This window comes from Megalops cyprinoides, chromosome 1, assembly GCF_013368585.1.
Source record: "Megalops cyprinoides isolate fMegCyp1 chromosome 1, fMegCyp1.pri, whole genome shotgun sequence".
Lineage (NCBI taxonomy): Eukaryota > Metazoa > Chordata > Actinopteri > Elopiformes > Megalopidae > Megalops > Megalops cyprinoides.
The window spans coordinates 15,598,539-15,615,323 of record NC_050583.1 but is presented as its reverse complement, the minus strand read 5'-3'; the positions used below and the strand labels follow the sequence as shown (position 1 = coordinate 15,615,323).

Genomic DNA, 16,785 nt, shown 5'->3' with positions numbered 1-16,785 from the left:
GGTACTCAGACAACCAGCCTGTATTTAATTAGCTTATTTTTTGGTTTGTTTTTATGTGTTTTTTTAACACAGTATCCAAGGGTTATCAAGAGGTTGCTTTTGAAAGCGCTGAAGTAGCCATTAACAAATTAGGGTTTGTCTCTGTACTCTAGCTTGCACTTTTGAGGAGGATGTTGTGAGCTCTTTTTTAAAAAAAAAAAAAAAAAAACCTTTCAAGTTTGGTCATTTTAAAACCTCATATTGATTTAAATTCTGCTGCTGTATGTTGTATATATGTATTTAGCCAGAGGACGAGGAATCCGGATTTAATGATCAGCAGATGTGTGAAAGGGAAAACCAGCACGTAATGTGCGACTCGCTTTTTTCAAGCATTCAAGCCCAAACACACTCGCTACGTGGCGGCTTGTGAGAGTAGGACGTGAAGTGTGTCAACCTGCTGGCCAACGGGGGAGAGATATGGATCCACTAGGGTTGCAGAAAACCAAAGCGTCTGAGCATATATAGTTACAGCGCTGTTGTTCTCATTTGAGCCATGGAGCCATGTTCCTGACTGTATCCTCAGACTACTCAGTATAATACTGTCCCCAGCTGACAACGTTTATCTCTTCTTCCAGTGTCTTCTACACGTGTTGTCTCCGTGAAGCAGGACTTCGAAACACCTTTCAGTGATTGCCCCCTTGCTCCCTGTCAGGGCCGTCATATCCCAGGGCCATACCATTATGCCTATAGTTAATTTAACAGCAGAGGAAATCTTCAGCGGAAGAAGGAAAGAGGGGTTGTGGGAGCCTCAGTCTTCAGTAACAGGAAATGGGTGTTGGTATCTTCAACTGTTCTGTCAGTTCATCCCTGTTAAGGAAAACAAGAAAGGTGTGTGGAGGTTCATGTATGTAGGCATCCTGGATGAAACTTTTTTTTTCCTAATGAAACTGTGAACGTTTGTTCGGATTTGTCCGACATCTCACTGCAGAGTTAAATTTGTAAGTCCCCTCCTCAGTTTTTTGATCGAAAGCCAAGGACCATCTGATACGGCAGTGACTTTCAAAACAGAGAAAAAAAAAACACTCAAGTAAGATTATATGACTGTAAGGTATGCATTAATAGTATCAATTTTGATGTTCATTGGCAAGGATCTATTGGGAAAAAAAATGCTAAAAGCATCTCTTAGGCTAGAATTGCAGGTTGGCGTTTCTCCGAGATAAAATTACTCAAATCAACAGTCACTTGCTAATCAGGGTCTGTGGAGCCACTGTCTAAACTTATCACCAGCTGAGCGGTTCTTAGACTGGAGTGAATCTGAGGCAGTCACTGAGATTCCTTTATATTGGACATGTGGCTCGTTCTACCCCCACACCCTCATTCCAGTACCTGGAATTATAGGCTTCTGTCAGCGGTGTTATGGTAATTGTAGGGTGGCATGGTGGGCCAGGCAGTGTTCAATTTGTTGCCACATTAAGGGAGAAAACCAGAGGAAAGTGGAACTGCATGTGCCCCTGTTAGTGTTGTACAGATCCTGTCTGTTAGGGATGTGTGTGTGTGAGAGAGAAAGGCTGTGTATGTGCAGATGCATGCATATGTGTATACACAGGAATGCGTGTGTGTATGTGATGATTTTGATGATGGTCATCTAGCAGTGAGCCTTTGTTTAAGTGTGTGTGTGTGTGTGTGTGTGTGTAGTTGAGTGTGCATGTGTGTGTGTGTGTGTGTATGTTTTTGTCTGATTATGTGTTTGGGAGAACATGCACGTGTGTGTGCGCACCTGTGCGTGTCTGTAGCTGTGAGGATAGTTTCTGTATCCCAGTAAGTGTTACTTTTACTGTGTGTTTGTGTGGTCGAGAGAGTGCGTGCCTGTGTGTGTGTGTGTGCGTGTGGTACTGCGGCTGACTGCTGTATCCTACTGAACGCTTGCTTTAGTGTGCACGGTGTCCAGTGTCCGGCATGAAGACCTCTCACCCTCATTGTCTGAGTCAGCGCTCTTCCGGCCAGCACAACACAGCGCCTCCACAGAGGAAGCCACACAGAGCCCCGGGTGAGGGGGGCTTCTCCTCTGGGCTCCCTGCTGGATGATTAACCCTCTCCCTGCCCCACCCCCCTTCCCCACACCCTTCCAGCCAGGGACCGCTCTCCGAGATCCATTAGTTGCGTCTCAGACACCTAATGTCACTGGAAACAAGCTCACTTTCCATTGAAGAACAAGTGCGATAAATCTCCTTGCTCGCTGTGTAAATTGTTCACAAGTTCTCCAGGAGTAATTGAAGGGCATTGAAAACATCAACTACTGCCTAATTATATCTGTCCTGCAGTATGCAAGGTAAAGTCCCCAATGAAACATCATCTGCTAATGAGGGCATATTGATGAGAGACAAGTGGTAGCAGGGCTCCTTTGTCTCTCAGTGCCTCTTTTGTAGAGCAGAACTGTCCTTTATCAGGGCTAATGCCCGACACTCCTGTATAAAGCCAGGAGCTTCTGACAAATAGGTTTATTGTTCTTAATGGCGCTAAGCGTACAATCTGAGTTCTCCAACTTATTGCAGCTCTACTTTCTTGTTCCGAGATGTAATCAGTAAACAAATAAAGGATAAGAAATACCGTTTGCCAGGATTCGCTCCTGAATCATAAGCAGGTTAGAATAAATTACGCCTGTCCAGCGCACCGGGCTGTGAATTTAATACATTTTGTTTGCATACCTTGATCGTTGGCATTTCGAGGCATACAGCAGACAATATTCGGGCAATGCTTTTTTGTGATGCTGTTGCAACAATAGCGGAACAATGTTGTGAGTGTTTTTAGCGAGCTGTGTTCCAAGGACGAAGCTTGGACCCATGGGCTCCTGCCTGGGGGTAGCGATTGGATCCCGTACGTAGAAGAGGTTATGCTTTATAGGCTTAGGTTGTGTTGGAGTCTCCGCTGTAGCTGGAGGTGCTGGAGTGGAGAGTGTAACAGGTCATGCTGTCCTGCCTCGGGCTGTTCTGCTTTGTCTCTGCCTCCCTACCTGGCTAAGCAATGTTCACTTTCACTACCTCCTCTATAAAAAGAATTACCTAACAAACCATTGTCGTGTTATTTATCATTACTATTTTGCTTTGGCGTATGCATGGGCGTGTATGTGTGTGTTTGATTTCCTATGGGAAAATAATTAGGTTCTTAACTGGATATGTCATTGAAAGAATATTTTAACATATTCATGGATACATCCAGAATATCGACATGCAGACTCTGTTATCTGGATAGTCCTGAATCAGACAACAGTGGGAAATTCCATCTATTTTCGAAGACAGTGATATTTCTATCACGTTTCCACTAATGCTGATTAGGCTGAGAGGCAAAAGGAACCCAAACACACCTGCTGACGTGACAAGTGAGGCACAGAAATGTTTTCATTTACTGCCAGCTCATGGGCCTCATTTTACATTTTAGGGAAATAACAGGTAAATGTACCCTGTAGCATCAGGAGCCATGAGGCTAAAACAAAAAATAACTTTAATTTGGATGATAATATTATGTTTTCCCCTGACAGCACTCCGATCCACATTACCTACATCCAAGACTCCCCTCATAATATGTGTGTGTGTGTGTGTCTGTCTTAGCAAATCTTGTTTACTCTTTTTTTCTTTAACTGGCTTCTATTTACCCACTGTTGTATAATTCTCATCTCTGTATATGTCAGAATATTTTGACTGGGCAGCATTTAATTGCCATGTGCGATAAATCGTGTGTGTGTGTGTGTGTGTGTGTGTGTGTGTGTGTGTGTGTGTGTGTGTTAATACTCTTTTTCTCTGGGCCACAATGTTCTCTCTGCTAATCTGTGTTTTTGTCTGTGCACAAGACAGGGGGAGGCGTGTCAACAATGGGTTTTAGGGTTTCCTTGTCTGGCTTCCCTCTGATGTCTTGCCTCTGTGGAGGCCGGAGAGGTGGGGGTGAGGGAGGGTTGCGGTGGGGGGGGTGGGCACAATGGTGGCGTAGAGGCGGGCGGACAAAGGCCCCGAGTGCGGGGATCCTCCGGCCCTGCGGCCGCGATGCGGCACAAACTCACGCCTGGGGCGCCACACCCGCTTCAGGCAGGTAGAACCCTCTCATTAAATCCAAATAAATGAAAGAAAGAATAGGGTGAGGGCACGTGCTGGTTGTCACTTTTAATACTGACTCTCATTCGGCTCGTTACATTTCATTTTATCTGTGTTCCCCCTTTAAAGTTCAAAGGAAATTCCTGTCCTTTGTTTTCCGTACGTGTTTTGTCTTTGATGGTAGGTAACTTCCAAGTGAAGAGAGAGTTGAAGAGCTGCAGATGAATGTGGGTAAACAGAGAGTCAGCCTCCACCGCACTCTTGAGTTAAAAACATAATCGTAATAACAATAAACCACAGATTTTCTGCTGCTGACAAGCCACCTAATAATGGAAAATGCAGCACGCAAAGCCCTCCTCACAAAGAGGAGTTTGAGACTGACAGTCCTTTGTGTAAATGGCCAGGATATTAAGGATTTCAGCCAAGACTGCTGATTGCTTGTTTTTGAGTATGTGTGTGTGTGTGTGTGTGTGTGTGTGTGTGTGTGTTTGCCTGTGTTTTTGTGTGTCTATGTGCCGCTGTTGTATTTTTCATGTATGTTTGCATTTTCACACCCTGTTTGGGAGAGTGTAATGTGTGAGAGAGTGACTTTACGCAGTTAGCTTGTGCATGTGCGTGTTTGTGTATGTGTGTGTGCATCTGGTTTGTGTGTGTGGGTGTGTTTCGATATGCATGTGTGCACCTGTGTTTGTGTGTTTGTGTTATTTTTGGTGTTCTAGAAACTGATAGATGGATCTGTATCTAGAGAGATATCTATATAAGTTGAGAGGTAACGGAGGGAGTTTGTCGGGTTTTTGTGAGTGAGTCACACATATACTGTATACTAGAATAACAAGGATGTGTTTTGACATTGTATATGCCACAGAGCAGTTCCAGAGAAGAAGTGGGGAGAGAAAGAAAGAAAGAAAGAAAGAGGGGGTAGAAAAACAGAGAGAAAGACCTGAAGGCAGAGGAGGAAGGGAATATGAGTTGGGGCTGGTGGCAAGGCATTTGCATAAAGGGCAGGGCAGTGTGCCCGGCTGTGGAAAGGGTTGGCACTTCGCCTTCCCGACTGGCAGAGGGAAAACTGGGGAGAAAGAAAAGAAAGGGAGAGAGAGAAAGAGGGGGAAAATTCAGTCAATAGAGCATCCCTTGTTCCGAGAAAGCAGGACCCTGGCTGTTGGCAGCATAGCTGGAGAAATATCTAGATCGGTTATCCGTTAGATTTCGCCTTTATTTTCTATTGGAAGATTAAGGCTGTGCAGCTGTAGCATGTGTGTGTGTGCGTGCATGTGTGTGTGTGTGTGTGTGTGTGTGTGTGTGTGTGTGTGTGTGTGTGTGTGTGTATGTGTATGTGTTTGTGAGCGCGCATGCGTATGCGTGTGCATCGACGCACATTGTCTGCGTCTGTGTGCGTGTCTGCGGAGCGAACGTCGCTGGGCAGACTGAGACTGCAAAGCCTGGCAAGAGGTCGTCCCCTCCCAGTACTGCAGCCCAGAGCCCCGCACAGGTCTGCCAGCCCCGCGAGTGTGCAGCCTGGCCCCCGCCTGACCAACTCCGCCTACTTGACCTTTTCTGGAATCCCCCCCAGGCTCCGCTCAGCAGGGAATCCTGTGCATTCACATTTACTGCGTAGGGCAAAAATACCCCGGCAACAACTGGGGCTCAAATTGACGGAGGGGGACTCGGTGACCCGCCCGCAGCGTCTCTCAGGCCGCGGGCCGCAACGCAGCGAACCGCCCTCACAAAGCCCCGCCTCCCCCCTAGCTCCCAGAGTTCATCCCGGTAAGACAGCCAGAGAGCCGCCATGCCACAGCTCTCTCCCCCGTGCGCTGATGACATGGTCAGGGAGTTCAGTGTTTGTGGACCGAAAGGGATGTTTATTTTTGGTCATGTTATTTCAGGGCGGCAGTTATTCCAGTGTTTCAGAATGGGGTGCTGGCGTTGGGAGAGCGGGGCATGTGTCCTCAGCTGCTCTGGAGGCCAGCGAGTGGGACAGACAGGGCGGGGCGTCACCCCCTGAGCGCGGTCACCATAACATATGCAAAGTACTTTCCAGTTTACACCTCATCAATCAAAAGACGGTCATTTTGACTGACAGGGTGAAGGGGGAGCTCTTGGGAGGAGCCGTGTTCCCGCACTTGCAGTTGTCTCCATTTCGGCCGTCGCCCCTAAGGGAAAGCATTTTTTTTTTCTGGATAACAAGTCCTTTTGGGGCTGAAAAATACATAATGTCCATAATTGTGCATATCCGTTCCATGGACCTCTACTGCAGAGAATACTGAAAGTTTCAGGGCAGCAGGGTTCAGTTTTCATGATTTTTTGCACTCAGACATTTTCACCATAGGTGCACTGGAGAAGGTAACTATTCACTATTGCTCACGGATAACACTGGCAATGTTCACAGTTACTGGCGTGTTTCGGTCGTTCATGCTCTGATGAAGGTGAAAGAGCAAAGCAAATAAATAATTAAATTTAGAGCATTTACATGCATATGTCATAGAATTGATTACAAATGCTGTCCTCTTAATAGATGCTCCGTCTCAGCCTGACGGAGCATGCACCTCGCTGTATAGCCTTTTGTTAAACTAATGAAATACACAATAAGACTCATTAAATTTAAGTCATTAAATCCTCTGTAAAATTCACTGGCGGCATGAAAGCAGAATTCCATCAGAATTGAAAGTGGACCATTTGAATAGAGAATTTCAATTAAAGTCAAATAAGGGTTTCGGCAATTAAATTGACAAATTGCACCTTTTAATAAAATGAGCACTATCCGTGGCGTAATCACTGTAATTACTGCTCTGAAATATTTGGGTTTACAAAAATGAGTGTAAAATGACGACAGAGGCTTTCGGATTGAACAAAAAATGGGCGTGCAGTCTCTCAGATAGAACCGAGATACCGGTGCACATGCTCTCAGAAAAGGCTGAAATATGAGTACGGACTCTTGGGGCAGGATTGAAATGCATTCGCCGGCTCTCAGACTGGACTGAACTGCGTGCGCAGAGTCTCAGACAGAACTGAAACGAGCACGTGGCTGCGTGCTGCAGAGCCAGCCTGTCGCAGCATGGCGGGCGGCAGACACCCAGACACTGAAACTAGGGCGGTGTGTCGGCAGGCGGCAAAGAGTCCTGTTTCCGAAAACACGCTCTTTCCCATGACCTCGTCAGCCAGGGGGCACAGGGGGCAGCCCGGGCTTCCACTCTCTCCCTTCCTAAAATGAGCCCTGATGACACAGCTCTATGCCTCTGTCGTCTCAGCTTGCAGAGTAAAAACAGGCCTGCACTCTTGACTGGTGCAGGTGTCTTGGGTGCAGGTGTCAACTGGTCTCATTCTGCTTTGAAATCGATGTGTTTAGAAACACTGAATATCTGTAGCATTTCTTATTGTTACACAGACGCTACAAAAAATATTCAGGTACAACATTCAGCACTGTAGTTGTAATAACAACAGCAATAACAGTAATAATATTAGTAATGTAAGCATTATGAAAGTTATTTTCTTTTATCATTATCCGTAAGGATAATGGCAGTCAGACGCCCAGCTCTTGATTGTTTGTGCAGGGGCGACCCCTTTGTTGGGGCAGATTGTGGAATGCGTGCTGCTCTTGATTGTTCCACAGGCTTATTCTGGTGCTTTTTACATGGAGCATGAAGCAGCTACCACAAATTGCTCCCAGACTTTCGCACATAGTAACGTGTTGGTCTGTAAACTGAGGTAATTGCAAACAATGCAGAATTACACGTCAGAGATATTTCTGCCCCGCTCGCCTGCGCGCGGGGGAAAACGGAGCGGCTTTTTTGTTTTTTTGTTTGTTTTGTTTATTGTTTTTCATCTCATTTCGTCTCGGAATAATGATTAACCGAAATAGCCTCAGCCATTGAACTTGGGGTTTATTGTACTGCCGCTGTTCCCACCGCAGCCAGTTCTAATCGTCATATTAACGGGGATTCAGGCACGCTTTGTACCTCAGAAGAGATGAAGAGGTGAGACCGTAGCTTTTTCTACCTTCAGGAAAACAGCCTCTTACTGACTGGAAGGATGCAGAGAGTACTGACCTTGCATGACTAAGCCTTGTGGCCCAGAAACACAGCCTGGCGATGGGATCGGAGCTGCTTTGCTCTGCCGTAGGGCTGCTGCTCTAAATCGCCAATGCTGAAATGAAAGAAAAGGTCCTGACGTAAGACAAAGAAACACAAAGATGGAATCGCATGGGTAACACCTTGAGTAAAGGCGTCTAAATGACGAAATCAGTAGGCTGGCGGCGTGTATGAGCGTGTGAGCGGTCGACAGTCGAAACCATCTGCACCTGGTCAGCGAGGTGTCGTGCTGTCTTGCAGAGCTTCTATTACCACTGCTACTCCTACAAATAATAAATGACAATAACGATGGCCATGATGAGAGAAATAATAAGAATACACAATTACCATTCTTGTACTGCGTTGAATATGGCCCTGCTGATGTAAAATTCAGTGTGTGGTCTTTGAGGGGAAAACAGTTATGATGGGAGTCAGGGGGAGAATCAGAAATTAGAACTTTTTTGTGGGAAAGAACTTCAGGCACCTGTTCAGCTTTCTGCCAGTCTTGTCTCCTTTATGCATGTTTGTGGTATGTCAGAGATTTTAATAATAATACATATAAAAACCTGTCTTGATTGGATTTGCTTAACCCATGAATCGTGTGTATTTTCAAAAGCAAACACAAGCCTTCATGTAATAAGCAGAATGAGGACAGAGGACCTGTGTTACCAGAGAGCGTGTCCAGAATAAGCCCTATGACGTTGAGATGGTAATGCATATAGGATAAGTGTCAGGGAAATCATGCGTCTGGTAAATGTTGAAGTGTCAGCATCAGGTCCTCTCCTCCATGATGATCTCACAACTCAGGCTCTTTATTTGGTGTGTCTGTGTGTGTGGGGGGGGAGTTAAAGGAGGAACTTTATTGGTATGCACAAGGGCGCCTGGCTGGGAGAGGGAGTTAGTGCACCCTATTACAGCTCTGACTTCTTAACCACTCCCACCACTGCTCCCCTGTGAAATCCACACACTGCGTGGTCTGTAAAAAATATTCGCAGTGTTTGGTAGTATCTGCAATATTATTGGGCGCATATAAAGATGACTGTTTTCAGGAGCGGCGCCAGAGATTTTCTTTTGCTGGTGCTATGGGGTTGCTTGACTTTTCAGCGAGGGTGCTCTGAAATTTAGGGTTTCCCATTAATGTGCCAGTTGCCACAGTTTAATTTCTACTGCAACACCCCCGACACACGTGCACACACACACACACACACACACACACACACACACACACACACACACACACATGCACACACACATGCACATACGCAATGCCCGCTCTGCGACAGTTACAATGCCATTCATTAAAAATCAAAAATTCTAAATAAACCACAGAAATTTCTCGGGGGTTCTAGGGGGGTGCTATGGCTATCCTAGGGGTAGCTACAGCACCCCCCAAGCCCCTCCCTGGCGCCGCCCATGGTTGTTTTCTGAATGTCTCCTATCTGTGCAGAGACGTCTGTCTCTCTGTATTAAGTTATTGTAGGGAAAAAGAAATAAAGTTTATCCCTGTCTAACACCACACAATATACCGCACCTGTCCTCGGCATTAAAGAGGTGTTCCTGAACTCTTGTGTACCTTGGTCCTTCTGCACTCCCATGAAAAATAATCACCACCTATAAACCACCTCAGCTTTGTAATTTGATATGTATTACATTGCCTTTGCTTTATAACCATATAGCAGGCAGAGAATTAAAGAATATACAAACATTAAAAAATGTTTGGCAAGTATGAAATTTATGTGATGTAAATATGCACATAATTGAGCAAAAACAATACCTCCAAAGCCCATGTTTCCCACAAATCCCAGTCTCTTCCTGGTGTTCCTAAGTACATAAACCCATATCTAAACCCAGGGAAAACCCTTGAAAGTTGGTATTTTCCTTAGTATTTAGTGGTTAAAAGATTATTGGCGCGGTCAAAACCAATTCTAATGACAATGACTCCACCATTTTGATTCGCAGGATTAGCAGAGGCGTGTAGCATCCAAGCCTTGGTTTCCCCCTTTGTGGAAAATGTCTGTGTAAAATTGAACACTGGCTCAAGACACTTGCTCCCTTCATAGTGGTACCACCGGACCTATCAATCCTTTCCTTATGCAGAGCGCATATTGCACTTCACCTGCTCTCTGAGTACATTTGTTTGTCTTGTTCTCAAGATGTATGGGACAGATAAACATTTGTGGTTCATAATGCAGCACAAACTGGCTGAGGTATTCATTATATCTGTTGGAGCCTTTTTTCTGCATGGTTCTTTGTAGTGAATTTATATACCCGTTCCTCTCTCCAGTCGTCCTGCAGTCAGCTTTGTCCTTAACTTTGACTGAGAAATTATTTAAACAGCTTCATTTTTTTTTTTTAATTCTTGCTTCAGAAATTTCAAAAACATTTGAACTTATAATAAACACGTACAAATGAACAAACAAACCAGACGAACAAAAATGACAGTTAAAGGTAAGAACAAAGCACACTGTGGTTAGATTGAATCATGCCCAGATTTTCACATGCAAGGCCACCATTCTGCTTTTAAGCTCTTTTAAGCGCAACTGTTGAACTCCAGGCAATTTACCCTGTGTTTAAACGCACAAAAGTTTGAAGCACAATTTTATTATAATGTTAATAATGAGCTTTTCCCTTTTCCAGTGAATAGACTTAAAGATGTAATGGTAAGTTGGAAGATTTGACACTCCATTTATTTACTGCAATATTTAAGTATGGAAATTCAATGTATACCATCTCCAATGATAACTCTTCAAAAGACTGAAATAGGCGGTAAGTCAATTTCTTGTACACTTTCCTGGAACATTTAATGAGCAATGAAAAAGCTTATTTGTGTCTAGAAATCAGTTTAACATTAGGAATGACAGAAAGTGTAAATAAGAGAGAAAACGCTCTCTTTACCTAATCATCTCTTAGTCTTTGCACAGAAGTATTTGGCAATTATTCTTATAATATATTTTCGAGTTCTGGACAAATGCACACGTAGATTCAACATTATTACTAATGCAGGATAGTTTGTTTTGCAAAGTATGTAATTTAGGCGATTTTTATGAGAATGAAAAGTATCGGGAAAGGGGGCTGTTTAAGCAGCGTAAATAACCTATTTAGCAAAGGCGTTTCAAATATGAAATCTTAAGCAGTTTCAACCTGACAAAGGCTGCCGTACAGAAGAACGGAATATGCAGGCGTCAAAGTCCGTCAAAACTTCGCCCTCTCACATTCACATGCACCTACTTCTCTTCCTCCTTTTAAATACAGAAATGAAGATGTTTTGTCTGTATAAGAAAATAAAATAGTCATAAAAGAAAATTACAACTTTAATTAATAAACTTTAAAAATAATCTGTTCTATTGATTTCAGCTGATGTCATTATTGTTACATTCTTATGCCTGAGTATTTAAGCATGCATTAGTGAACGCTGTTACTGTTCTGCACAACCGAGTACCCTGTCAGTACTATTAGGAATACAGGTTGAAAATGATGTATGATTTTAACTTATGAACAACACACCTCAAAAGAAATAAAAACAGTAGGCCTTCCTCGGGCATAACCTAAACCGATAGCAGTGCAATTGCGGATTTTGTGTGTTAACAATTAGGTATAGCAACCTTGGTTGTAAACTTTGTTGCCTTATTTCATTGTACTGACGTTGTCAACTAAAACGTGGTAGCCTTTCCAGTTACAATCAAGCGCATGTTCAGGTTTTATATCACATTACAAAAAAAAAAAAAAAAAAAAAGAATGGAAGACGACCTTCATGTGATTTTCATATGACTTTCATACTTTTACTTACTTATTATTTAATTACTTATTAACACTTATTTTTCATCGTTCACATTTATTATGCTAAGTGACATTGTTTACAAAATTTCTTTTGTTTGATAGGTCTGAGGAATAGGGTAGCCTATTTCTAGATATGCCTGGACATTAACCGTAGCCTAATCTGAACACTCGTTTACTTATTTGTCGTGGATGAATAAAATATTTGAAATTGATGAGATTTTAGTAATTTAAATGAGCAGTTTTTACTCGTGATGTAGGGTCATTTTTCAGTACATGAACTTTTTTGGATTATGTCTTGGTGAGGTTGTCAAGAATTCAAGTCCTGAAACAGGAGCACACACTTTTATGGTTTATGGCTAATTGACGTTCAATGTAAAGAAAGTGTTTAAAGTATATTATATTATATTATATCAGTTTCACAATAAGAGTTTAAACTAATAATGAGTTAAGGGTACAGCTGGTTGAGGTCATTTCAAATATGTGCAGCGTCTGTCCTTTGAAAACAGAAAAGAAAACGAATTTGAAATATTAATAAGATCTGTCGGCCAGTTTTTTATGGTTTCACAATTTATAATTATTCGAATAGTGTATTGCACAGTATAAATTTACATACGAATAAAACTTAAATTGAGCAATGTTACAAGAACTAATTGTAACCTTGTGCTGCAAAATATTTACTATAGACTATCTTTAAAATATTTAAACTAAGACGAAACTCACATAGTATTTCTAAAATTTATCTCAGTAAAAATGTACCTGTAGTTATAAATCTTGCATTGAAAACTGCTGTTGTAAAATGTCTTCTTTTTATTAATTTCAATAAAATTCAAACAGAGTTACCTGTCTGGGAGGCAAATGACTTCTTCCTTTTTTTTTTTCAAAAATGTTCTGTATCTGCTGTATCTCCCCTGTTTCTAGCAGGCAACACTGAACGAGTTAAACTTCACTTGGCTGTACTTAAAACTTAAGTTTTATTTGGACGCGTTTGTAATTAGGTAAGGCCGGCAAAACATGCTTTTAAAGTCTATGCAATGTGGCTAAAGGATGTATTTTAATAAGCTGACACCTTTTCCATAGAACGTATTATTATTTATGATAAAATTCTGAACGAGGTATCGTCAATTTTGTAACTTTTAACTTTTTTAAAAAAGTGTTATTTATTTATTTTTCATTTTTTTGGTAGAATGAATACCTTGTGACGAGTGTGGCCAGTTTCAGAGAGCACTCACCAAGTATTTCTTTCAAGACAAATAGGCTTAGTCAATGGCCTCGCGGTACTTTGCCCTCCGCCGTTTATAGAAGAGATGAGTTTGCGAAAGTTCCAGAAAGTTAAACCATGCGATTTAGCATGTGAATAAACTTTAGTCTAGAGCAACAAACATTATTTCCTAATAGAAAACAAACATGATTAGTTTACTGAGTCTGGCACAGTTTATTTTGTGAATGGGCAATGATTTAGGTAAATGAAACAGACGTTTTTAGATTTGATGCTTAATTCGTAATAAAACGAATATCAAATTCACTGTGATCATTGACAACACAACCGTAAGCCATTTTATGTATCACATTGACTCTGAGGTTTGGTTGTTTTACACCTGAAACAAATCAAAGTGAGTGTTTAAATGAAATTAGACTTTCAATTAAGGTAATGTTTTTGTTGAAATATTGCAAACAGATATATTAAGTTGCAATTTTGATGCTATAAGGTCATGTCTCTTTCAAGTTTATTTGACTTTAATTTTATTGTATTTACTCAGAATAAGTATTTGCCAGTGCATTCCCTCTTCACAGCTGAATCCAGACTAAGACTTGACTTTATAGTTGTTTGTATTTATACTGTCCAACGGTTTTCAATCCAATAAATTTAAGTTTAAGAACACTTCACAGTACATTTAATTTATTTAATAAGATTTCATTAATTAGTGGATAGTTCAAGCTTTAAAAGAAAGAAGGGAAATAGTTTGTAAAGGTTGTAGTGAGTCGCTCCTTGGTAAGCGGTTTGTAATTCTCATAAATAGATAAAATTAGTACATTACCATTTTAAAACCATTTTGTCACCAAAAGTATATGCATTCAACATATATTTTGTTATGTGCCAAGCTTGTATTAGCTGTAGTCTCTAAATATGAGGACACTGAAAAAGTACGACAGGACAACAGCATCAGGTAGTTTTGCTCATCGATCTGTCCGTTTTTAAACAAAAACGTTCTAAAATGCAATATCTAGCGTAGATGGACGAGCGAAGCGGCTGTCTGGCATGTCCCGCGCCAGGTGTGTGTGAAACGCAGTCGGCGAGGCGCAGGCCAGGGTTCAGTTTTCCTCGGAGCTTCAGGAAGAGATTATGCCACACTACGTATTATTTTGTCAAGTTATTGTGACGCAATTGAAATCCATACAATGTCATTCATTTGACATGCATTAATTTGTAAAAAAAAATAATAATAATAATAAAACAATATAAATTCCAATTATGTTCACTCTGCAATGAACTTAAAACCTTATTTGATGTCCTCTTATAAAAATGGGCATCCACGAACAGAACTGATTGTCATACAGCAGGAGAATAAGGTAATTCTTACGTTTTGTGTGACAGTATTTTACTGTATGCATTTAGATTCACTGCTGCTATTATTAATTTAGAACTTTATTAATTTAAAAGCAGACTTTGACTAATGGTTGCAGGTGAGCACAAATGGGCCTCTTGCAGGCCACGTTTTCAATACAGCGCAAACCTTTATCTTTAAGCTCCTTCATGCCTTTTCTTCTGTTGGGCAGTATATGCTGTCATGCTTTTCTCTTTTTAAAGAGTACATTTTCTGTATGCTGCATGGAGACATCGCAGTAGCTGCCGTTCGTAATTGCCTTTGCAGAAATTCTCCCTTTGTGGCCTGTTGGTATGTTTGTAATTAACTTGTTTTTGGTTAGCTCTTGCTGGGACATTTCCTTTTGTCATAACACTGAAAGTAAGGTGTAATAAAGACAAATACATAATGGACAGGTGCATTTCTTTTTCGTTTAAAACTCAAAGCTAAACTCCTTGGATTTTCTAGTGCATTTCCATGTTTCCTTACCATTGAAACAGTATTTATTTTGATGCCAGTTCCTGTTTTGTGGAATGCCATAACAGTCCCTCATATTTCAAAAAGGAGAAAACAGAGGTGCAATTTAATGTCACAAATGCAGACTGTGTCCTGCCTAAAATTGCACAAGGACATTCAATGGTTTGTGATGTTAGGGATTTATATATTTTTCATATTTGAGTGAAACATTGATTTTTTTTTTTCAATGATTTCCTTTTGTTTAGCACAATGGCGAACTGGGAAAGTTACCCAGCCTTTTGGGCCAATGCGTGGCGCATTCAGTTTTTGACTCGAAGCGTCAAAATCAGCTTCACACGGGTGATATAAGGGGCTAATTGTATGTCTGCCTAGATTTGCACCGTTCAAGCCATAGTTTCACTGCGAGGTGCGGATCCATCCCCTGTTATTTTTCCAGACGATGTGGGCTATGGTTTCTTGATGCAAGTGTGTGAGAGGCTGGAAATGTCACCGTGCTAAACTACTCTAGCAGAGCAAGCAATGAAAGGCTGTATGCAGGGAGGGCTCATAATTCATGGCTCCTAACAGCAGCTTGTTATTTTCTCTCTGCACAGTTTTATTTTATTTTGTAGCTATTATAAATCTCACTCCTGCTCAGAGATTTTTTTGCTGAGTCTTTATTTTTTCCTTGTAGGTAAAGACCTTTTATTTCTTCCCTCTGTTAAGATGGAGGGTTTCGAACGTTTGCAAACAGGTATCAATATGCTTTAATTCGGAATGAGATAATACAGACTCTGCAACCTTTTTTATTTGAGCAATTGTGTTTGTTTTGCGCAAAGTCCAAGGCTTTGCTACCTGCACAGAACTGACATTAAAAAAGACCTGCTAGTTGCCTTGTGAATGAATCTCTGAATGCCTGTGAATGACTTCATCTAGTAACATGATTAAATTTGGTTCAGTGTTTAAAAGGACCATCTCTGATCTTAGATTCATTGTGTATGCAATGTTTTATAAAATAGACTCTTATGTGTAACAAATGTAATATTTCACCATATGATATACTAATGCTTTGTAAACTGTTGGTTCAATCAAAGATGTAATTCTGTATTCAGCCAGAGACACAGGTTAGGATTGATTCATACTGGTGTGCATTTACATTTTTAAAATGTAAATTGTTGCAGTGTAAGTTTGAAGGTCATGGCAGTAAAGTATGGAAGTAAAGACAAGCTACCCGTCGATTTTTTTTTCTCTCTTTTTTTGGCAGTTGGTTCACAAACAGTCGTAAGACGCAGGCAGCAGGGTAAATGAGCTTTTCGGAATGATTTTTTCTCTCTCCCTCCCTCTCCCTCTCTCTCTCTCTCTCTCTCCCTCTCTCTCTCTCTCTCTCTCTCTCTCTCTCCCGCTCCCGCCGCTGTTAAAAAAACGAAAGCAAAGGAAAGAGGAGTTTCCTTCTGCCCGAACAAAGGTCACCGTTAAGAGCCCGCAGTGGTCTGCGGAGATAAGATGAGCTTTAGCACAAAACTGCGGAAGAAGAGAGAGAACATGCGCCCTAATAGAGAGGCAGCGGCAGCGCCCGGATCAGGGCCGCCATTCGAGCTGCAGAGCCAGAGAGAGGCGTAGCGCTGAGCGTGCACACCGCCCGCCTCGCGTCCCACTCAATTAAAAGGAAAAGTAAATCTCCCCTGTCTCAAGAAATATAATGGCCTTTTAGAGAAAATAAAGCAGAGCTCTCTACTGTATATACTGCGCCTTGTAATCGACGCAATTAAGTTTAAATGCAAGGGTGTCAAGGAGACCCATAGCCGTGCCAAAATAATAAAAGTTCTGCTTTGTTGCAAAAATTAA

The 16,785-nt window shown here is 41.7% G+C and overlaps 1 protein-coding gene and 1 long non-coding RNA gene across 14 annotated transcripts in view; one reads left to right on the top strand and one right to left on the bottom strand.

Annotated features, from left to right (window-relative positions):
• nfixb (nuclear factor I/Xb) overlaps window positions 1–16,785 on the top strand; it is a 134,849-nt gene that overhangs the window by 29,377 nt on the left and 88,687 nt on the right. The gene's annotated exons all lie outside the window — the stretch shown is intronic.
• LOC118774598 lies at window positions 779–13,191 on the bottom strand. The gene is made up of 3 exons (XR_005004824.1): window positions 13,132–13,191; window positions 8,105–8,201; window positions 779–846 (listed from the first exon to the last, which is right to left on the bottom strand). It is a non-coding gene; the product is annotated as an uncharacterized LOC118774598 (long non-coding RNA).